This window comes from Ornithodoros turicata, chromosome 9 (genome assembly GCF_037126465.1).
Source record: "Ornithodoros turicata isolate Travis chromosome 9, ASM3712646v1, whole genome shotgun sequence".
NCBI lineage: Eukaryota > Metazoa > Arthropoda > Arachnida > Ixodida > Argasidae > Ornithodoros > Ornithodoros turicata.
This window is the reverse complement of record NC_088209.1, coordinates 42231281-42254735: the sequence shown is the minus strand read 5'-3', so window position 1 is coordinate 42254735 and position 23455 is coordinate 42231281. Positions and strand designations below refer to the sequence as shown.

General features: G+C 44.4%; 1 protein-coding gene across 1 annotated transcript in view; it reads left to right on the top strand.

The window, feature by feature from the left end:
• Positions 1–1337: 1337 nt before the first annotated feature.
• LOC135369006 (LIM domain transcription factor LMO4-like) overlaps positions 1338–23455 on the top strand; it is a 77947-nt gene continuing 55829 nt past the window's right edge. The window contains exon 1 of the mRNA XM_064602598.1: positions 1338–1563. The gene's annotated coding sequence lies outside the window, so the exon portion shown is untranslated. The remainder of the gene's footprint in view (positions 1564–23455) is intronic.

Genomic DNA, 23455 nt, shown 5'->3' with positions numbered 1-23455 from the left:
GCTTTCGAGAACCAATTATAACGGCCTAGGCTCTCGCACCAATGACGACCGGGCTGGACGCTGAAGTTTGTTCAAAGGTTTGTACCCCGTCAGCTACGACGTCTTAGAAAAATAACTCATTTTTCCTCGGTTCTCTAGCGTGGAATACAACGTAATGCCCCGTTGAAGAAAGAGACATAGACGAAGACACGACAAACAGACACACGACATAAACCGTTTCGAGCGGTTGGCGTCGTGTCTTTTTTTTTTTTTTTTTTCGTCTTCACCCGTAAGCTTTCTTCGTCATGGAGTTCACTCACCAGATCACCTGAATCTATGCTACACGCACAAGTGTACGAAGTTGGGTTAGTTGGTATCTCGACATATTGTTGAATGCAGCAATAAACAACACAAGGAAGACACAAAATAAATATTCTGTCAGTTGTGAGTAAGCAGCCGTGGCGACAACTTCGTGTCTTCCTTGTGTTGAAGGATGAAAGTCACTGAAAAGGTTAGCCAGCTGTAGGACTCGAACCCACATCTTCTGGATTGCCGGTCCAGGGCTCTACCAATGGAGCTATTGTGTTGTTTATTGCTGCATTCAACACTATGTCTATGCTATACGGACAGTACAATGCAACCCGTTTGAAATGGTTTCCGAGATATTCTGAAGGTTGTATTCACCGCTTCGTAGGAAATGACCTTCGAGATACTCTCGGATAATTTTCGATTGTGTTTGGTGTCGATTCTTTCGCGACCTCCAATTTTACGGCCGTGCAGATACACCCGCTGCACTTGATAGTGTTAGCTCCTATAGGTCGTGAACTGGGCAATTTAGTGCCAATTCGGGTTAAAACTGATTTATCCCAGAATTCATATGATGTTGTGTAACATACCACCACGTATGCCTGATGTAAATATTACCTGAACGCGACCTAGCTGTATGTGATGCACACTTTATGCTAGAAGATGTGGTGCATGTCATTGTAAATCATGTATGCATGTTTAACCAACACATGCACTTCAGCTGTGGGTCGTTTGCCGGACAGAAAAAAAAAAAAAATCTGGTAACGCTTGAATACATCAACAGCCCGCGATTTCACCCCGAATTATAGTTTTAAATAGCACCCGATTGTTCCCTTCCGAATCCGGGAAATGAATTTAACCCGAAAAAGTCAGACCCCAATTTTTTAGCTTTTCTTGTTTTTCTTGTTTTTTTTTTTTTTTTTTTCAGAAGCCTGAAAGAAAGTACACTAGTGCGGACCGCGCAAAAACGAAACCGAAACCGCTCTTCCGCCATCTCTCCCGCCCTCCTCTTTACTTCCAACTCCTGCCACCAGAGGACCTCCGCTCTCTTCCCGTGACGTCGCAGGCTTTTCTCCTCTCCCGTCTCTCTCAAACTTCCGGCGTAAGCAGGCAGGGGCGACGCGTCGGCTGCTTCCAAGCCTCGACCAAATCGTGTTCCGTAGCGCTCATGGTAGCGTGTGCCACCATTGTTGTCCAACTCGACGAAGCTTCTCCAATCTTGGTCGTGAAAGCCACATAGGATTACGATCATTGGACGACGACGAGGAACGCACAACAGTGAGTACTCTTTTGCGTCTTCCTCTATGCTTTTGTCCGCTTTTTTTCTAACACACACACGTATTGATTGTGTGCGGGCCCACGGCCATTGATTTGATCGTTAGGAGAGGTGTGTTTGTTGTGCTTATTGATTGGCCGTGTGATGTTGCCCGGGACGTTGTCTATTATTATTATTTAGATGGAACAATATTTGACACACATCATTCTTCCTTTTCGACGGTCGATGTCCCGAAGCGGTGCAACATTTCAACGCACAACGAGTCAACGGGACCATTCAGTGGACGAAGTACCTGACAGAATCGTGTCCCATTCAGGCGCTGAGATCGAGGATTTTGGTCGAGAAAATTGCCGTACCGGGTTGTATTTCACGCTGGCGTGCGTCAAAAACGTGTTATCGCGCACCTGATGCAGCACCTTAAGTTACTTTACATAGAAAAGTATTCAGTAAAGTATGCATACCAATGTCGGACTCAAGTTGATCGTTCGAACACAACAATCGCAATTAGCGCGCCCGCAGGGTTCCCTTCTGTCAAACAACGGCGAGGACCGGTTTGAGTAGATCCTCCACCTGCTAATCTAATCTCCGCATCGGAGATATCGTTCACATTTCCTGTTGTGGCTGTGTTGGTTAAGGATGGGGAACTATCACGTTCACGAAGAGTTTTTGTCCGGCGACTGTCCGTGCTTTATGGCTGTTACATTCCGCCTGCCCGTAACGATTGTAACAGCGACTTTTTAATAGATGGGGAAGTGTAAGCAAATACGGCTGCTGCTTCCTGGTGGCTGACGTCACGTTACTCAGGTAGGATTTGACCGCTCTTCTTTTATTGTATCAGGCTGCCTCCGATCGTAGCCAGTCAGCTGATGGATCTGTCACGCCGTAACAGAAGGTGAAGTTGAACAGTGCTCAGCAAAGCTATAGGTTCATAAATGTCCTTCCCGCTGAAGGTATCCACCGATTTTCGCCGTCCTATCGAAATTATCGATACCACCTTGTTTGTTTGTAAAAGTAAAATTTGTTCGATTGATATCTGCTCTCGTGAATTGATTGATTCAATCGAATCTCTCCTATAAACAACTTTTTTTTTCTCTCGCCCGACTGTTCAACGCCGTCACTGAGGCCTCAGAAATCATCTTCCTTTTTACGCGGTCAGATGATGACTCCAGCGCGGCAATCACAGAACGGAACGATATCTATGTTACGCTGATGAAGCGCCACTCTATTGTAGTCGAACAGATAGTTCGCGAGCATTATACGGGACTGGTCAGCGAGAATGATTAAGTTGATGATAATTCATTAACGAGACAGAATAGCATTCCTTGTGCTCGAGCATTACCAGACAACAGAAAAAACAGATTCCTAATGTTGAACACACTATGGATAAGAGAGCTCATGCAGCAGTATTTTCAAACATTGGGCCAACGGCGCTTAGAAAGAAACCAAACTTGCGGTATTAGAGCACTTTTTGCGTTAGCTTGTGGATGCTTTTAATGTCCGATCAGTTGAACGCTAGTCATATGTATAGAGATGAATGTGTGAAATGAATTGAATATGTATAGAGATGATCATTAATCGCTCTTGTCCATAACTGCAATCACCTGATAGCACGATGAGCACGAGCTGTTGATGCTGAGCAGGGTCCGTGCGCTGATTCATTCTGCTTACCTCCAGCATACCACCAAGTCATCTTGATTCATCGATCCCGCTTACTGCCATCATCTGCTAGAACGATGCCTCCTGACTCGAGTAACGAAACGTAGTATACGTCTATTTTTTGCGTTTCCTGCACACTAGCAACTTATTGTACCCTTCGATTTAGCTGACAGGCACGCACCATCATAAAGCAATGAAGGCATATTTGTGCGCAGTTTTCTTACGAATTATTCGTTCAAAATTTCAAAATTATTTTTCAAATTGTATAGTATTTGCTGCATATGTGCTGCATTGCCTTTACAACAGCACCACTTACGAGCTCTCGAACTGCAGAACCAAATAATAGTTCCAGTCGCTGTCGGTACTATATAATGACAGAAGCTTTCAATATTACGCAACCCCGTTGTAGCGCTAAGATAGTATACGATTGGTCTTTACTACAGCTGATAATAATAATTATTGGGAGCTATTACTTCAATAATAATGATTAGGGGCTTTACGTCGCAAGACAACTACGATCGTTGGCGGCGTGCAACAAGCCATCTTTCCATTGATAAAAAATTCCAACCTTCCCTCAGCGTGCGCTATAAAGTCTCACGGCACACCTTATTTGACCTCTGTCAGATATGTCAGAGAAAGAATAGAAAAAGCGCAGTCTTTCTCTCTTCCGGCAATCCGAAGAAAGGAAACAGTCGCTTCTAGGTGCTCGCACAGAATTGACTCCCTGTTGGGAACCTATAACATGCAAACGAATCATTCATTAACAAGGAACGCAACAAGTGCACAGTATAGCGTTGTACTTAAAAAAAAAAAGGAAAAAGAAGAAACATCGTGCTTGATGTCCAGTTTCGGTTTGGAGTTGTCCTTGTTATGACGTCATACACTCTTAAAAATGAACTTCACCGCATAGCACGCTCCTAGCCAACCATCATCTCGAATGATATCGTTATCTGCCCTGATTTGTTGAAAACGGGAGGCGTACGCATTTTTGTGACAATTATGCTGTTCATAATTGTCACAAAAAAGGCGTACTCCTCACGTTTTCAACAAATCAGGACAGATAACGATATCATTCGAGATTATGGTTGGCTAGGAGCGTGCTATGCGGTAAAGTTCATTTTTAAGAGTGTAGGCCAAGAAACCAACGACTCTGAGATCCCGATGCCACGTACACTCTTAAAAATGAACTTCACCGCATAGCACGCTCCTAGGGCGTACGCCATTTTTGTGACAATTATGAACCGCATAAGTGTCACAGAAAAGGCGTACGCCTACCACTTTGAACAAATCAGGGCACATAGCGATATCATTCGAGATAATGGTTGGCTAACAGAGTGCTATGCGGTGAAGTTCATTTTTAAGAGTGTATAGAAGATTATATCGTCGCTTTGTTTCTTGAAATGCACGCCAAACAGAAGGAGAACTGGTATGTAATCTCGTCAACTCTGGAACTAAGAGGTCTGTCTCCTCAGATTCTTTTAGCCGTGTATTCCACCATTTTCCAATGGAAGTTAGTATACTTAGAACGTAATGCTGAACTGACACTCTCCGCCGAACGGTGAACCGACAGTTCTCAGCATGTATACGTATATACATACTCGGCAACGACCGTACGTTTTCCGTCGCTTCCTTCGACCTTCCTTTGGCTGCTGTTTTTTCTGAGACGAAACTGGTTTTGAGCAGCAGCAGCTCTCGCAACACAAAGGCTCTTTTTTTTTTTTCTACTCACTAATTGGGGACGCTTGTTTCAGTCCGCCAATCAAAACGCAGTGGGAGATTCCTTTTTTCTTTACGTCTCAAATGGACATATAATAAGAAACGACACTGTTCGTAGGTGACGCTGCTGTCGAGTGTTGTTGTTGTTCTCAGCGGTTCGAGATTATTACTATTTTTAGAGGGCGACTGTGGGAAAGTTTTGAGCGGTGGAGCGACCGTCTAACGTTTTGGTTATGTGTGTTGTCTTGCGTCTGACTTTTTGTTTTTATCTTCAACAATTTCGTAAAATGTATTCGAACATTGAACGGTCAGTATTTATCTGTTGGACGGTTACGACTCCGAATGGGTTGTATCGGAGCTCACCTTGTCGTATACACGTAGCGTTTCACTTTTTCGCGTTTAACACCTTTCACCATTTGTAGCTAATATTACCTATCGACCTCGCCGTCCATTTAATGACCCAGTTTCAACTGAGCACTATTCATACCAAGCCAAGCGTCTATACTACACTGTTAAAAATGAACTTCACCACATAGCACGCTCCTAGCCAACCATAATCTCAAATGATATCGTTATCTGCCTTGATTTGTTGAAAACGGGGGGCGTACGCCTTTTTTGTGACAATTATGAACAGCATAAGTGTCACAGAAAAGGCGTACGCCCCTCGTTTTCAACAAATCAGGGCAGATAACGATATCATTTGAGATTATGGTTGGCTAGGAGCGTGCCATGTGGTGAAGTTCATTTTTAAGAGTGTAGGCAACCTTGAACCATCGTCAAAAAGAAAATAAAAAAAAACAGCGTAATTTATCGTCCCGATTTCGCATAAAACACCATTACAAGGGGGGCGTACAAATACGATTCCCCCCCCTTTTTTTCTCTCTTTACATCAAACACAATTATTGTGGGTGTCCACATACGCCGCTGTGTACCCGCACACTGAGCGTAGCGGGGAAAAAAAAACCCCACTCACTCTGCTAAATTCGTCTATTACGCAGTTGTGTTTGACATTCCTTTTCCCTCACCTGCCAGGTATACTTCCCTCCCATCCTTTGAACTGTTTGCGCAGCTGCCAGGGTCGTCATAACTTCTCTGCCCCCTCCTCCCATGTGTGCCGACGTTACACATGTTCCCTCGATAGCAGGTATATACAACTCTAATTGCGTGGTACATATTGTATGGGTTAGGATTAGGGTTGCCACCAGGCCGGTATTATACCGGCAGGGCCGGTTATTTGCTCGCTCTGCCGGTATAGGAAGGTGATACAGGAAGCCATTAGCCGGTATTTGTGGCTCAACACCTTTCATGGGGGCTTTTACGGGGTTTTCCTTTCAACATTCCACTACAGCTTGAATAAATCTCGTGCACAGACCCAACTCCATAGTCACCAGCCGTTCTCTTAGTTATTCATTATTATTATTATTATCGTTGTTGTCTTGAGCGAGTACGCTCGTTCTTTCTTTCTTTCTCTCTCTCTCTCTGTATACTCTCCACCCCTCACCCACATTCCCTTTCTCGCGAACATTTCCTCTTTCCCTATATTACACCTCCTCTCCCTCAGCCGGTATTTTGCACTCCGAAAGGTGGCAGCCCTACACTCTTAAAAATGAACTTCACCGCATAGCACACTCCTAGCCAACCATCATCTCGAATGATATCGTTATCTGCATTGATTTGTTGAAAACGAGAGGCGTACGCCTTTTTGTGACACTTATGCTGTTCATAATTGTCACAGAAAAGGCGTACGCCTCCCGTTTTCCACAAATCAGGACGGATAACGGTATCAATCGAGATGATGGTTGGTTAAGAGCGTGCTGTGCGGTGAAGTTCATTTTTAAGAGTGTTGTTAGGATTAAAGTGTATACCGACAGCGTCCGTACAACGTGGAAACTTAAGCAGCACAGTGAATGTGCTGAAAGTGTGAGTACATATGGGTACACTCTAAAAACAGAACTTCACCGCATAGCACGCTGTGCCCCAACCACTGCGAAGAATGATAAAGTTATCGCTTTTGATTCGAAGAGAGAGGTGGGCGTACGCCTTTTTGGTGCAATTTGGATATATCAAAATTGCCACAAAAAGGTGTACGCCCCCCTCTCCCTTCGAATCAGAAGCGATAATCCTATCATTCTTCGCAGTGGTTGGCGCACAGCGTGCTATGCGGAGAAGCTCGGTTTTTAGAGTGCGTGGCTGTCAGATACGCTCTCACAACAGAACTCAACCGCATAGCACGCTCTTAGTCAACCACCATACCGAATGATATCGTTCTGTCTCCTGATTGGTTAAAAATGGGAGGCGTACGCCTTTTTTGTGACACGATGTTGCGTTAATTGACAGACAAAAAAAAAGGCTTTACGCCCAGCGCTATCCACAAAGATAACGGTATCATTCTGTGCAATGGTTGGCCTTCAGCGTGCTATGTGGTGAAGTTCTGCTGTAAGAGTGCGCTCACACGGCACTTGAACTGTAAGTACATTGTGCAGCTTGCACTCTTAAAAATGAACTTCACCGCATAGCACGCTCCTAGCCAACCATAACCTCGAATGATATGGCTATCTGCCCTGATTTGCTGAAAACGGGAGGCGTACGCCTTTTTTGTGACACTTATGCTGTTCATAATTGTCACAAAAAAGCCGTACGCCTCCCGTTTTCAACAAATCAGGGCAGATAACGATATCATTCGAGATTATGATTGGCTAGGAGCGTGCTATGTGGTGAAGTTCATTTTTAAGAGTGTGGACAGAATATTGGATGAGCGCTAACGCGTCTTCCCGAAACTCATCCTTACATACGCGAAAGCTCGTACGTACGTACTTTTCGCGAAAAACACTTCCCCAATTCCCTGAACTCTGGAACTCGTAATTTCAAGCTTCACTCTAATTGTCTTTTTACTCAGAAGCAGTAACACTCGACTGAATTCTACTAAAATAACCACTTCTTTCTGTCTCTCTCTCACTTTAGCACTCGTTGCAAAGGGAGACCAATCCTTACCAGAGTTTACAACACTGTAATTATTAGACGCTTAACAACCTCCTTTTTGCCAACGCCAATTTCGTACATTCCGTGTGAGAGCGTATATACAGTCTTCAGCTGCTCCCGAAATTTTGCCTGGAACTGGGCTGTTCCGCGGAAAAAGGAGACTCCACTTTTACTGCTTTTAACCTTGTCCTTTTCTTTCCCCTCTCTCCCTCTTTTCTTTCATCTCCGCAAAAGGAACAAAGCTAGAAAATGGCCCGAAAAGTAAAAACGAGAGGGCGCTTTGTGTTCCCCTCCCTCTTGACGGGCTACTCCTCCTCTCCCGCGCAGGAGAACAACACAGACAAGCAGACCACCGACGTGTCGTTTCAGTACCACGAGCTGCTGAACATTGACCTTTTCGGGTTATGGCTAAGGTATCGGACTGAAGGACGCTCCTATATAGCCAACCATCATCTCAAATGATATCGTTATCTGCCCTGATTTGTTGAAAACGGGAGGCGTACGCCTTTTTTGTGACACTTATGATGTTCATAATCGTCACAAAGAAGGCGTACGCCTCCCGTTTTCAACAAATCAGGGCAGATAACGATATCATTCGGTGTTACGGTTGGCTAGGAGCGTGGTATGCGGTGAAGTTCATTTTTAAGAGTGTAGTTCTGGCTCCGGAAAAGCGGAAATAGCGCTATATAGCGGCTTGACGAGAACAGGAAAAAAAGACGCAATGTCGATTATTTTCAAGGACTGTGGAAAATTCCACGGTTTTCCAGACTTGAAAACAACATTTTTGAATTCCAGGCTATATTCGAGGGTTTCAAGGACCAGTAGGAAACATGCGGATTCGCGGATAGCGGATTTCATAGCGGATAGCGTGCGTCCCCGAAAGCAAAAATACGGATTGGGTATTTTGCGTGCGGAGTGAGTCCCACGGCTGGGAGCTGATGGTGCCTTTTCTTGAATTACCATCATTTAATTGAAGTATGCAACTGGCCCTTCTTTGTCCTTCCTCGTTTAATTGCCTCATCCACTATACAACGTGACGAGTGACGACTCACCGTTTTATTGAGGACTCTGAAAACGCTTGGGTACCCTATATGCTGGGGGTATCTCGAAATGCCGCCGTTAAGAATCCACCGTTTAGAATCCCATATGTTCAATATCCCAAATGGCGCTAGCGTAGCGTTTGCGTGCGTGCCCAACTGTGGGAATTTAAGCCCCCCAACGGCGTGGTGAACTGTCGAAAACACCTAAACAAACCTGACCAAATTCTAATAATTTTTGCTGCTCTGATGTGACCGCCTTGCTAAGCCTAATGGTCGCCAAAAATCTGGTTTTTATTCACGACAATGACTTCAACTGGCGTCAGAATCACGCAATACTGCGTGGCTTGTCAGTATTCAACACTATCATTCCGTCATTCTTCACATTAAGGCTTTAATTTAGAAATCTGGGATTTTGAACGTCTGGGATTTTAAACGGTGGATCCTTAACGGTGGAATGTCGTGGCATCCCCCCAAATGCTAACTACCCATAAAAAAAGTAAATAAAAAAAAAGCCGCACCGCGAGGAACGGCAACAACGTATAATTAGGGCCAGACTTTTTAGGGTTAAACCCGTATCCGCCCGATATTTACCCCCCGAACGAAATCTGTAAAATTCGTGTTTAACCCGAATCTACCCGAAAACATCCGGGTCGCGTGGCACACTCATAAGCGTGCGTTAAAATAAAGTTTGATAACATTGCTAAACATTAGTTCCATGTTAAGACAAATTTTTATTAAAAAAAAAATCACCCGAATACACCCGAATTCCTGACGACAGAATATGCCGTAACGGGATATAACCCGAATACACCCGAATTTTCGAATGAAAAATATCACCCGATATTTACCCCCCGAATTTGGCCAAAAATAAAACCCGAAAAAGTCAGGCCCTACGTATAATATAAGATACGCGGACAAACGAGTGCCACGCATGCTAGACATTAATCGGTACATACCGATACATCCCCAATCGTAAAATAACAATCAATCCTCGTCCATATCTTATCGACGTTTACGTGTACGAACAGGAAAACTACATACGTATATCACCTAAGCAAACATCCATCGATCCCCGGCTCGTCGGAGTGCCTATTTCCCGTGTCGCACACCATTTCCATTCGTGATTTTTATTATGTAACCGCTTCGCTGATCGGCGGACAAACACAACAGACTCGATCCGCTGCCTGGCCGGTGAATGATAAAATGAACAATCGATAGAAAGCTGCATACATATCTTTCATATCGCAAACCCGAGCACGTCCGCCGCAGGGACGTGTGCTGTAACCCGTTTCATATATACGTGGCATACCGGACAGCGCTTTCTTTCTTCAGCGCATAGAAAAAAAAGAAAAAAATAGAGGGATCATGGGGGTATTTGCTGCCAATTTTGTTCCCCTGCTTCGTGTGAGGGGTAACGTTTAGTGCCGGAAGGGAGATCAACACGTGACAGATTCGTGTTGCATCACTTCCCGGTTTGCTTCGGTAAATTCGGTCGCTTTTGACATACAGCGGAAGGAGATGACGTTGAAAACGTGATTCAAACTTTTCGACTGATGTGTCCTATACTCATTGCGTGTACGTCAATTTGTGCTCGTTATTTATCGTTACTGCGGAGCACGATTTTCTTTATTTTGTTTATTGTATTATAAAATCTACTCACTTACCCCCGTATTGAACGTCAATTTTCGTTGATCACAGTGATTGCAGCAGTGGCCGTGTACGCACTGTGACACTGAATGAGCCAGGAAGACTGAATCTGAAACATGCATAAATCCAATCAGATATCACATATATAGGCCCAGTTTCACCAACGCTAGTTAGCTTTGAACCGAGATCGTGGGTTGCTAAACCTTCAAGTTAACACTAAATTATTTTTACAAATGTTAGTTGGTGACACGATGAATGTTTCAACGACAAGAACTCTGTTTAGTGAAGCAGAGTTAAGCGTTACATTCAGGCTAAGGGACCGTTGATCTCGGTTCAAATGTTAATCGGCGTTGGTGAAACTGGGCCTCAGTCCAGCTCAAACAGCATCTTGCCAGCAGGAAAATATCCCAATACGAACTCAAACAAAACTTCAAAACTGGTATCACACGTTTTCTTGTGATGCTCGGAAATATTTGAAGTAATTTCGCAGCCGGTTGCTTATAATCATAAGTGAATTTTATGGCCAGCGCTGTGGTCCCTTAACATCACTGTCAATATCTTGCTTTTCTTTTCTTTTTTTTTTTGTGAAATCAAGTCACCGGTTCGCAGCAAAAGTTGCTGATTGCATTTTATCATATCTCAAAACAGGCCTCAATCATACCCAGGCTGTCACACGGGCAGCCTTCAGTGACCATTGAAACCAATGGCCATTGAAAATACACGTAGCGCCACCCAGTGTGTAACATGTCAACCTGTCAGGAAACATTGGATCTAATGTTCTTTGACAAGTTAACGCGATACACGCTTCGTGGCGCCACCCGCATGTTCAATGGTCATTAAAGACTGCCCACGCGACAGGGATATTAATCTGGGCCGCACACCCTCGTGACGCTCGTGCTTACGTCACCGTCAAACCGAAACCGGATACGGGAAGACGACCAATCATCTTCGTTCTTCGCCTCAAAAGCTGCGACGCTCGGCTGGACGAAATTTGGCGCGTGGCTTCTATACAGTTAACGCACAGTCGAATTCAAATCTTATCTAAAAAAAGCAGCCGTCGGTTCCGAACCGTCCCTTCAACGTAACGCTTTCTTAAAAATAAAAGCAGACGAAAGCCGTCTGTGTGGATGATTTAGGATGCGTAGTGGGTGCGGTTCATACACTGTAAACTGGAAAACACACTTATGGGTGTAAATGGCTTGTCCTATAACTGACACCTCTTTTTACACCGTATATGGTCTGGAACACCCTTTTTAGAGGGTGTATTCCGTGTAAATCACCCCTGGAAAGGGCGCTTTTCTTTGAAAATGCCCTCTTTTGCACCCTTTAAACACCCTTTTAGGAGGGTGTAAGATCGTTAAATACCCTTCTAAAAAGGTGTATAAAGGGTGCAAAAGACGGCACTTTCAAGGAAAAGCACCCTTTCAAAGGGCGTTTTACACGGGATACACCCTCTAAAAAGGGTGTTCCAGACCATACGGTGTAAAAAGAGGAGTCAATTATAGGACAAGCGATTTACACCCATAAGGGTGTTTTTCAGTTTACAGTGTACACTAAAACCTCCATTTTGGGCATGTTGTTACATGGATCTCGTACTATTAGACGCGCTAAAAACGTTACTGCTGAAACTGTGAAAAACATCTTGTGTGTGTGTGTGGTCGTCCGTGGAAGTGTTCATAGCAGGCACTCGTTGTTGCGTTTCGTCTGTGTTCGTAGATTTTAGTGCTTTTAATAGTACGAGACGCTTAATACATATCTTAATGCCTACCAGTGCGTGTCAGTCACACACAGTGTTAGGCACCATGATCTTACGCAACGCCACGTTTTAAGAACTTATTATAAAGGGTAAACTATATAGACGCTACTTTGCGATGCACCGAAAAGTCTGACGTTATAAAAACAAAAATAACAAAGACGGTTAAGAGCATCGACTATTTACTATATATGCACATTAAAAACAAGACTTTCGTGCAGTATACGCTGCACGAAAGTCTCGTTTTTATAGTAAATAGTTGATGCTCTTAACCGTCTTTGTTATTTTTTGATTCTGCACTCTTAAAAATGAACTTCACCGCATAGCACGCTCCTAGCCAACCATCATCTCGAATGATATCGTTATCTGTCCTGATTTGTTGAAAACGGGAGGCGTACGCCTTTTTGTGACAATTATGAACAGCATAAGTGTCACAAAAAAGGCGTACGCCTCCCGTTTTCGACAAATCAGGGCAGATAACGATATCATTTGAGATGACTGTTGGCTAGGAGCGTGCTATGCGGTGAAGTTCATTTTTAAGAGTGTGCATCGCCGGAAACTTGCACATAGTTTTTCTTCACAAAACAAAACATTCATACCACATCCGGAACACATGCGATCTTTCGAGAACGCGCCGTATCGAACAAAGCCAACTTTTCGCGGGCCACAACCTCTTTTCTCTCTCTCTCCTCCCTCACCCTTCTTTTTTTTTCTTGAAAACAATCTACGCGTCAATCAATCATAATTAGATCATCATCCAGTACAGTCGCAGCTGAAGAAGAAAAGCGAATAAGGTATTAAAAAAAAAAAAAAAACACTCGGAGACAGCGACCGCCGTCGCCGCCGAAAAAAAAGCGAACGAAACTCTCCTTCTCTCCCATATCTGTGCCTCTCTCGTCGTAATCATTAAAGGTCCCGAAACGGTGTCACCACTCGGAAAAGACGCGCCATTCACACGCTTATTAAAGCACCGCTTCTTAGAGGTCGCTCGCGCCGCACATCTACTACAAAAATATTGGCGCGCAGACGACACGGTAAAGAGAGAGAGCGTGAGAGAGAGAGAGAGAAAAAAAAAACGCAAATACGGAGATATGCATTCGCGCGGGATTGGAGCTGAGAAATTAAAGTGCTCGCTGGAAGAAGAATAAAAAAAAAAGGAAGGAGGGAAAAGAAAGGGGGCGCCACCGGACGAAGCAAAATCACGTTTATACAAATTAAACAAGAAAGGAGAAACCGCGATTCTCCGAGATTATATGCACACACACCTCGAGAGAAAGTACAAAGAAGAGAAGAAGAAACTGAAAGAGAGAAATTAGGGGGTAGAAACAAATTCGCTCTCTAGAGTGAAAAAAATAAAGAAGGCGTATAAAAATAAAAGGTGAGAAGAGAAAAAGAAAGTAGGAGTGAAAAAAGAAAAAAAGAGGTGTGTGTGTGTGTGTGTCTGGATTTTAGTGGGAATATTTCTTTTTCATAATGGAACTCCAGGACGGCGATCGGGGGGATTTTTTTCTTCTTCTTTTCCTTCTTGCTAGATGCTTACTTTCCAAGACGAGTAAATTGCTGTGAGATTACGTCACCGACGTGGCCTCGCAATAAAAATTAAATAAAAGAATAATACCGCTAATGAAAATCTCGTGAGCTACCACGTTTCTCATTTTACTTCTTTTTTCTCTCTCTCTCCCTCTCTCTCCTCTTGGGAGAAGGATCCGGGTTTTCTTGCGCCTGAGACCATACCTCATTTCCGGTGGTCGTGTCGTCTGTTTTGTCTCGCTGTGTCTAGGACCGTTCGTCTTCTTTTTATTTTTCTTCATCGCCTCTCTTTGGAAGAGTGGCGCTAATTTTTGCTGTAGGAGAAGTACAAGAGGTCCTCCTTCGGATACGTGTATATATATATATATATACATAGAGACAGAGGGGGTGCGTTTACATGAAGCGGTATATACGAGACGGTGTTTGCTCACGCAGGTGCGGGACGCGGAAGTGAAGACGCGTCGTTTGGTCTGCTCGGCTCGTATCTGCCCAGTTAGGAATCTCGCGAAAAAAAAAAAATTGAGGTTCTAAGACTTGGCATGTTTGGGAAGTCAACGCGATTGGGATTTCCTCCCGACGCAGTCGCCCCACATATTGAAGGTGCCGTACATCAGACAGACAAGTTACGTTTGCGGCGTATAGTTTTTAAAAAAAATTGTAAACCCTACACAACGAGTAATATACGCGTGACAGGGTCAGTCTTCTATCGTTGATAATTAAAAAGTTAATTAACGAAAGTTAATTAATGCATCGTCACAGTAGCTTGCCTCTGTGTATTACATCAAACATACTACAGGTGTAGAGTACATCGCCACTGGTTAAAACTGGGAAAAAGTGATTTCTATTTTGAAAAATTACTTCTATAGTTAGGGTAGACACCCTGTATGTTTGTGCAAAGTTCAAATACCGCTGGCAGTGCCAGGGAGTAGATTTAAGGGCTACGGAATAAAATGGGAAGTAATTGCAACCTAGACTAGGACTAGAAATCTTCTTTTTTTTCTTTCTTTCTCTCAGAGAGTGATTGTGCTCCCCAAAATCATGCAAAAACACTTGGCAGGATGGAATCCTACCAGGTGGACCGTGCTGTCTCAAGTTCCCCCGGATTTTTCGGCATGAAGCTTTCCAGACAGATATCTGCCCCTGAATTCGACCCAACACGTTTACTATAACGCCTTCCTGCTGTCCCCCCCCCCCTCCATCTCTGTACATCGCTCATAGCCACAGTTGCTTCGAGGTGCCATAAAAGAAAAAAAGACGCGCCTGTGATGTCACAGCAGTGACGAGTCGAAACCAGAACAGGGCTTGATAACGTATTATCATCGTCGCGCTACACTTATATATCTTAAAGCGATATCTTTATATGGCCCACAAACGTATCGGCAGCTGTAGGTCCGTCCGTAACAGTTGTGAAGAGAGAGAGAGAGTTGTGAAATTTTATTTTATGGCTATTGTCCGTGCAGATGTGGAGAGAGCGCAGCAGAGAGGGGTAGGTGTAAGTATAGGTCCTTATCCGCTATTATTATGAATTCGACGAGGGCCAAAACGCAGAGCGGAACGGTGCTTGGTAGTGGTGGCGGGCACTCAGGAAAAACTAAAGGATCAGAAATCGAGAGGCAGAGCTGGTGAAATAAACGATCGCAGATTATGAGGCAGAAGTGACGTAGTTGCGTTTTGTTGAATGACGTAACGACGTATAACGAATCACATACTGTTTGGTTCTTTTACAGTAAGTACCATCCGCGTTTCCGCGAGGATACGCGTACCTGAAGCTAAAATGTGATCACGTGTCAAGCGAGGAGCCAATCCGTTTAAACAACCACACAGCTATATAACTCGGTCCCCGTACGACATCAAGTTCAGAAATTCACCGCCAGTGTCACTGCTAAACGCATCTACTTTGATCCGCACGCGGTTTGAAAACCCGACTATACCCTCCATTCTCCGCAAACGTTCATTATTTTCCATTTGCCTTTCGTCCTTTCCATGTTTCTGTTGCAGCCATCCCCATCGTCATCGCAACCTTCTTACCCTCCCCGCCATTACTCCCGTATAGATTCTCTCCCCATAACAATAATTGGTAGGGAAACACTACGGAGGAGAGAAGGAAGAAAAAGGAATAAATCGGCAGTAAAGAGAAATGGGGACAGCTCATTGGCTCGCAACACGTCACGTGGTTTCCTGAAAAGAGGGAGAAGGGGGAGGCAATCGCGAGCGTTTTAGCGGAGCGCTTCAACGTGATTAACTATCGATTCCCACAGAGAGCGTAAGAGGGCAAGAGGGAAAGATTCTATTGTGGGGGAAGGGGGGGAGAGCGCTTCAAGATCGCTTTTATTTCCTGCTTAAATACGGCGTGCATTTTTTGGTGGTGTTGTTTTTTTTATCGTGTTTTTATCGCGGGCTGTCCCTAATCGGAAGACACACACACATACACACTATTCATTGTGGTCTCGAGGGTTTCCCTTCTCCCTTGTTCCCTCTCTTCTTGTGGGTGTTTCGACGGCATGGGTCGTGTTGCCAGACGAGTTTATCTCTTGCCATTTCTTTTTTTCGTCTCTCTCGAAGAAAGTGGCGTTGTTGGAGGAGTAGCCGACGTCGGTCGTATCTCCGGTTTTTCGCCAATTGTTTTTTTTTTTTCTTTGTCCGCGCGCGCGCGTGTGAATTTGTGCTCTTTAGTTGTCACTTCGTGTTCGATGGGAGGTGTGGACGTTTGCAGCGTAGGAGTAACGTAGAAGGTGATGACGAAGGTGGTGGTGTCGTTGTTGGGGAATCACTTTTTTTTCTTCTGGTTGCTGTTAGGTGAAATGTGTAGGTTGTTGTTGTTGGTGGTGGTGGTGGTGGTTCTACAGCTGCCCTTGAGCATGTGCTGTGTTGTTACGGGTGGAGCAGTGCAGGTCAGATTCAGCTTGTAATACACAACGTCAAGATATGGGCGTTTCGGTTTTTCTTTTCTTTCGCGCGAGAAAATCTGCGTTGTAAGATAAAATTTCGACGGAACTTCAGGGCTTCAGAACATCAGGAAAGGACTTCAGACCTTCACACTCTTAAAAATGAGCTTCACCGCATAGCACGCTCTTAGCCAACCATCGTCTCGAATGACATCGTTATCTGCCCTGATTTGTTGAAAACGGGAGGCGTACGCCCTTTTGTGACACTTATGCTGTTCATAATTGTCACAAAAAAGGCGTACGCCACCCGTTTTCAACTAATCAGGGCAGATAACGATATCATTCGAGATGATGGTTGGCTAGGAGCGTGCTATGCGGTGAAGCTCATTTTTAAGAGTGCAGGATTCTTTCCATCATGTTCAGGACTTCCTACGTTCCTCGTTTCTTCAGATTTCTTTTTGTTTTTCTCCAGTTTCCGAGCTTGATCTCGAGATTAGGAGATTCCTATTCAATCACTAGATGGACGTTTCGCTTCTAAACCTACTTATAGTACCCCGTAGTACCTAATTATAGTACACGGACGTACCTAGAACTTTCCGCCCGAATGCGAATCCAAGGAAGGTTCCGGCGAATCTACGAATTTTTCGAATCCTTTCTTTAAAAAAAGAGTTGAAAAAGTCAGAGGAAAAGAAAATACTTCCACTGAAAAGTGTTTTGAAGCAGAATTTGACATATTTGAATGAAAAAGAAATTAAATAATAGTCCACTCTTAAGAGAAAGCATACCCATGTACTTCTTCTTCAATGTAATTTATTTAACATGTTGTTCATCGACTACAGGAATAACATAAACTCTCGAGTCTGAATTCTTGACATAAAACTAAGAAACAATCAAAAGCAAAACCATATAACGTGGCTTTTAAACTTGTAATGTGAGAGTTCCTGCCTGAACTCTTTCAGTCGATCCAGAGCAATGTAAACAAACAAACAAGAAAAAACACAGCTGAAAGTTTTAAATTAAAGGCCCGGGGCCCGTCGGCCAATCAGGCTTTAGGGGGACTCCGGAGGCGCCAATTTTAAAAAGAAACAAACAAAACTGGTTGGTGGATTCGAAAGATTTGAAAACGGGAGGCAGAGCCATTATGCACGGCACAGAATAGGCTCCGCCTCAGATAACGATATCATTCGAGATGATGGTTGGCTAGGAGCGTGCGATGCGGTGAAGTTCATTTCTAAGAGTGATAACACGTGGTTTCGGAGGACCACACTCTTAAAAATGAACTTCACCGCATAGCACGCTCCTAGCCAATCGTCAACTCGAATGATATCGCTATGTGCCCTGATTTGCTCAAACCAGTAGGCGTACGCCTTTTTTGTGACACTTATGCTGTTCATAATTGTCACAAAAAATGGCGTACGCCCCCCGTTTTCAGCAAATCAGGGCAGATAACGATATAATTTGAGATGATGGTTGGCTACGAGCGTGCTATGCGGTGAAGTTCATTTTTAAGAGTGCAGTTTGGGTTTACAAATTACATCCCAACTTAGCGGGTGTGCGGCAGACATCTTCGAGCCTCTCTTACATGTGCACGGCGAGGGTGGACTTGCATTCGTGAGGGGGAAACCGGGCCAGCAGATGTCGTCGTGCGTGCCCTCGGGTAAGATGGGGTCCGCTCCTTAATTAAGGGCCGACACGGAAGCTAATTAGGTTTTCCCAAGTGCTCGCCGATTCTTCCAATTACACTTTCAATGGCCACCCGACATTGCATGAACTCAACCGGCCAGTAGATCTCGAGTCGTTCGCATGTGCGACGACGGCCTTCGACGGGGCATCACGTTACTAAGTTTCACCACTTCTTATAGCCAGAATGCTCGGTTAAGTTTTGTGTTTACACACTTCGAAAATGATGTTTGTGCGATTGTATTTGCGTACACTCTTAGAAATGAACTTCGCCACATAGCACGCTCCTAGCCAACCATAATCTCGAAAGATATCGTTATCTGCCCTGGTTTGTTGAAAACGGGAGGCGTACGCCTTTTTTGTGACACTTATGCTGTTCATAATTGTCACAGAAAAGGCGTACGCCTCCCGTTTTCAACAAATCAGTGCAGATAACGATATCATTTGATATAATGGTTGGTTAGGAGCATGCTATGCGGTGAAGTTCATTTTTAAGAGTGTACATCATTGCATGACCCCAAAATTCGGATGAAACATTAACGATAAAGTGAATAAATGTAATAACGTAATGTAATCACCCGCGGACCCGCAACGGTGCGGCATATTTATTTACAGCTGTAAAGAGTTTACGAGTATATATTGCAAAAATAATGAAGGATATCTTGGTCGTTTTGCATTTCATTGTCATTTTCCGCGAAAATATTTCATTATATCGAAAACAGCACAGTCTTTGTTTTGATGGATTTTGATACTATCGATTTCCTGACATAGGCCCGGTTTCAGAAACGCGAGTTTAAACCTTAAACCGAGATTAAACTAACCTAAACTTGGTAGTAATCGTCCACCCTGTTTTACCAAAGGGGGCCCTGCAATATTTCCCTTCACACAGGGTCACACAGAGTCGTTGGTAACACAGGGTTGACGATTAACACCACATTTATGGAAAGGTTTGAGTTTCAGTTTCAGTTTGAATATAAAAAAAATGAAGAAATTGAAGGAAGGGAAGTCTAACTTCGGTTTAAGTGTTAAGTCGGCGTCACCAGGGGAACAGCGGCAAAACTGCGATGGCCACATTTGTCTCGCGACATAAACACGCCGATTATTTATGTGTGTACATAAATGCGTAGAATGAACAAAATGCGGACAAGCAAAAGCAATATATTAAGGGCTACACTATTTAGACGAGGGCAGGTCAACGAGAACATCGGCGGAGGCTCCGCCTTCTTGAGGACAGAGAGCAACACCGAAACGTTAGATTTTAACTTACCCTTAGCAGTTGCCTAATTTCATTATCCTTTAATAAGTAGCTTTCTGTAACATTCTCTACCAGTACTGTCCACGTCTCATTTCCGCCCGACCGTCATCAACTACACGTGCGTGCGTGTTATATGTGCAGACACCTATGTGAACCTGCATTCGAAGTTTTACAGCAAAGGGGGTAATATAGACAGGCAGAAAAGTGACGTCACTGCAGCCGTTTCCGCCAGCGTGGCGGCGTGGCTGCGCGGGAGTGGTCACGTGCTTACGAGAACCAATGGGCTCTCAGCGCTCCTCTGACCTCAGAGCTTGGCGCGTGCTCGCGTTCCAGGATCTGTATCTCGCTTTTTCCCTCAACGCGCTTGCGCGCAGTACAATGCGTGTATAATGCAAATAAGCCACACGTACAAAAGTATTATAATCTATGTAATGAATAGTGTTTTCCGCTGGTGTCGTCTGCATCTCATGCTTTATGCTCTTATACACTCTTAAAAATGAACTTCACCGCATAGCACGCTCCTAGCCAACCATCATCTCGAATGATATCGTTATTTGCCCTGATTTGTTGAAAACGGGAGGCGTACGCCTTTTCTGTGACACTTATGCTGTTCATAATTGTCACAGAAAAGGCGTACGCCTCCCGTTTTCAACAAATAAGGGCAGATAACGATATCATTCGAGATGATGGTTGGCTAGGAGCCTGCTATGCGGTGAAGTTCATTTTTAAGAGTGTACGTATAAAAAATATAGATATACGTGCATCAAAGAAGAATTATTGTGAAGAAAAATTCTATCAAGGATGACGATGGTGACAGCTGTTGGGATGATGACGTCACATAAAACGAATCCCCTCGAAACACAGAAAAACGTTCCTTGTCCAGCAACATAGGTAGCGTAGAAGGCCTAGTACACGCCGCATAGCGGCCCCTCAAGAGAGGGATATTTTACTCGTTCCATATAAAGTGCGCACGGAGCCCATAATCCGACCCATTTCACCCAAAGAGCTATGGAAATCGAAGGCAATTCGTTCAACAACGGCGTTGTTTCTCAGCAGCGGAATGTGTATAGAGTAAGCATCTTCGAGACGGTGTTTTCCAATTTCCAAAAATGTCCTTTTATCTCGAATCGATTCTTCCTTTTGTCGTTGAAGGACAATGTTCTCTCGAGCCGACGCATTAGGCGGCTGCGCCATTTGGCACGGACATTTTTCTCCGGCCAAGAATTTCGTCGGATATGTGTGCGCAGCCGCCACACGGAGCGAAACTGTTTCGTGGCGTGTTATTGCGGAGCTCTCAGGTGGGTCGAAAGAAAATGTGAAACGGACGAAAATGGGGCATGTCAAAAGTTATATACGTAAATAGTAATCTTGAAAAGTACGGCAATATATATACCAATTGGCAAATATGACAGTCGTCGAAAAAGCCAGAGAGCGGCGAGATTTGAACCATGCACCTCTAGATTGCCCGTCTACACTCTAAATCTTTTCACACCTTTAAAGGTGTAACAACGTGCATGGCGCACGCCTTTTTAGGTGTAATTTTGGTAACATCATAATGGAGCACGGTTTCGCATAAATTTGCTTTACTCGAGTGTTGTCTGTCCTCCAAGAATTCAGTCTTGCAACATCTCAACATTGTTCAACAGTATTGTAGACACTTGCGCGTGCTCGATTATCGATAGCGATGCATATATGCATTAGCTCGTACATACGATATCCAAGACATAATGAAAGCAAGATTTGCACTGACACTTGATCTTTAGTAATGCTTTCCAAATTTTGTAAAATATCATCCTGGAGATGCAATGTTACGCAACCAGGTTGAATGTTTATAGCGCACACCTTTAAAGGTGTGAAAAAGTTTACAGTGTAGTGCGCTAACCAACTACGCTACGCTGAGATCTACTTTGCGACAAGGACTTGCCAAGGGGCCTCGTTAAACTGACGCCCTCACCCTCTTCACATTTCTTCTCATACACGCATACACGATGGGAAGTAGCGGTTCTGAGGCTGAAACGGAACAGACGAACACACAGGTAATTTGTGCCACTGTAGACCTCAGTATTTCATCGCGTAAATTACCTCGTAGTACATCGGTTAGTAACCAGTTCTTATTATAATAGTAGTCCTGGGTTTACATCATCGCGACATTATATTGATCGTGATTAATGTTGCCTAACTGAGGGCGCTCCAGTCTCAACATACAGGATGCCGCGTTTAACGTTCCTTTCGGGGGACAATATATATATTACCAACTTGCACAGTGTTGCTGGGACCGAACCTGCGACCTTCAAATCAGAGAGCGGACATGTTGCCAAACGATACCCTTTCCTTATCGTTTTTTTTTTTAATCATTCTGGTGGGGAGTACTGTTCCATGAGTCGCCAAAATCATCTTAAAATGAAGTATACCTGTAAGGATTAATGCAATCAAATACACGACTTGGGCACAAGAGGGTTTCGTAACGTCACCATCCCACACCGCACGTGAGCACCTCCTGCGAAAAAAAAAAAAAAATCGCCACCAACACGAGGCAGTCTAGCAACCTGCGTCTAAATACCGCCACCGCCATCCATCTATCGGCCAATGAAAGAAACAGCGGGACGCCGGAAACTATAGCAACCCTCGCGCACTAACCTAGCAGACGACGGAGGTTCTTTCCAACATAAAGCAATAAGCCCAGCACAAAAAGCTTCTGCGAGAAAAAAAAAAAAAAAAAAGGAAGACAGACCTGCCGGGGTCACTTTCAAGGTCATGTCGAGAAAGAGCGTGAAATGCTTTCCACCAATCGGCATGATCATCTCTACTGGCGGGGTCACGTGGGGTTAGCTTCCCTCTCCCGCCGTGCGAGGGCGTGGCGGCATTGCGAGTTTAAAGTCCGCAGACGAACCGGATTTTATTATGTAATCGACGACGTGCTCATGGGATTCTTCGTTCATCCACCTCCTCGTCCTCCTCCACCAGGGAGTTTTTCTTTTGTGGGTGTTTTCAATGAGAGCACGAATGGAGTTGTACTCGGAGTCATTAGGAAGGCGATCGTTTAATGATCGGATGACGTCATAAGAGTTGAACTATAGGTCGCCCAACAGGTTCTTCTATGTTCCCTTTATGGTGCGTACACACTGGAATATTCCCGAATATGCTTCATTGAAGTTTTCTCTCTCTCTCTCTCTCTCTCTCTTTTGTGTGCTTCTGTTGGCACCGCGGTGTAACTGTGGCCACGAGCGCTACACAGGGGAAAACAGATGAGAGAGGACAGCATGAAGGAGTGGGGGACAGGGGTGTAGTACATGCCTTGGGCCGACTTCATGGAGAAGTTGTTGGCAACGTTTCCCTGAGTCTGAGGAGACATGCGCAAAGGCAGAGACAAACTGACGAGACGAGACTCAAACCAGCAATCGAGCTTTGGTACGTAAGGCATGAAACGATGAAAACGAGTGAGACAAATGAAACAACCGGGAACCCAGGAAAAATCAGGGAGAGCACAGCCGACGGAAGGATTGCAATCCACTGCCTTCACATTCACAACGTTCTGACAGATCTCCCGGACCTGCACTCTTAAAAATGAACTTCACCGCATAGCACGCTCCTAGCCAACCATCATCCCAAATGATATCGTTATCTGCCCTGATTTGTTGACAACGGGAGGCGTACGCCTTTTCTGTGACACTTATGCTGTTCATAATTGTCACAAAAAAGGCGTACGCCTCCCGTTATCAACAAATCAGGGCAAATAACGATATCATTCGAGAC